We start from the raw sequence: 1,435 nt of genomic DNA, 5'->3' as shown, positions 1-1,435 counted from the left end.
GAGAGGGTGCGTACCTAGAGCCTAGCCCTCAGGGAGAGATGGAGAGTAAATTATGCAAATAGGTTGCTAAGCAACTTGAAGGACCCACTTGCTCTTGCCCATCAGGATTTTAAAGTGAGATCATCATTAGGCATTATGCTTTCCTGTTTTGCATTGGTACTATCTCAGCTGCAGGTACTTAGTTGCAAGCTAGTTGAAGTTCAGATGGTTGAGGGGTTTGCCAAAAGAATAGGCAGATGCAAGGAAGACAAGGAGTTAGTGTGTGCGCAAGGAAGGGATATGGAAGGGGGCAGTGCAGTGAGGTAAGAGGACAGGAAGGAGGTGAGGGACAGTTGAAGGCAAAGGAGGCTTGCTAGATGGGAGTTGCATGTAATCAAAAGATAATCAGAATAAAGAGAGAGAGAGAGGCTATGAGTTTGTGAGAGAGTGAAGGGCATGTGGCAGGCTGGAGGGAGGCGATGAATGATGGAACTATATTTTAATTTTAAAATCACAAATGAATGGAGAGTAGGAAATTCAGTTTCCTACCTACCTAGCCATGCAAGAAAACATTTTGGGCATTTTAATAAAAATGTTGAGCCAGGTATTGTGGCACACACCTTTAATCCCAGCACTTGGGAGGCAGAGGCAGGTGGATTTCTGAGTTCGAGGTCAGCCTGGTCTACAAAGTGAGTTCCAGCACAGCCAGGACTACACAGAGAAACCCTGTCTCAGAAAAACAGACAAGCAAAACCTAATACAATTTAAAAAGTAAAAATGATGAAGGCCAAGTATCTTAGTTAGGGTTTTACTGCTGTGACCAAGACAACACTTATAAAACATTTCATTGGGGCTGGCTTACAGTTTTAGAGGTTTAGTCCATTATCATAGTAGGAAGCATGGCAGCCTGCAGGCAGACATGATGCTAGAGAAGCCCAGAGTTCTACATCCTGATCTGAAGGCAGCCAGGGGGAGACTGTCTTCTGCAGGCAGCCAGGGGGAGGTTCTGATTCCACACTGGACAGAGCTTGAGCATAGGAAACCTCAAAGCCCACGTCCACAGTTACACACTTCCTCCAACAAAGCCACACTTACTAAGGCAACACCTTCTAAGAGTGGCAGTTCCTATGGCTAAGCATTCAAACACTATGGGGCCAAACCAATTCAAACCACCACAGCAGGTCTAGGGTATAATCATGGAAGTGGTTGAGGTGGAGCTAGAGGCAGACAAGATTCCTTTTTTTTTTTTTATATAGACACCTTCTTTATTGAGTTAAACATTTTTTATGTTACACAAATTGAAATTAACATCAGTTCTAAAGAAGTGTTCATTATTTAAATTCCATACGTTTATGGTACATTTTAATCACAATTCTATTTTTATTTTAATTCATGTGGTACTTTATTAATAAAAATGCCTCAATGGAAATTACCCCGTTATTTGTGATAAATTGTG

This window comes from Mus pahari, chromosome X (assembly GCF_900095145.1).
Source record: "Mus pahari chromosome X, PAHARI_EIJ_v1.1, whole genome shotgun sequence".
NCBI classification, from domain to species: Eukaryota; Metazoa; Chordata; class Mammalia; order Rodentia; family Muridae; genus Mus; species Mus pahari.
This window is presented reverse-complemented; position numbering follows the sequence as displayed.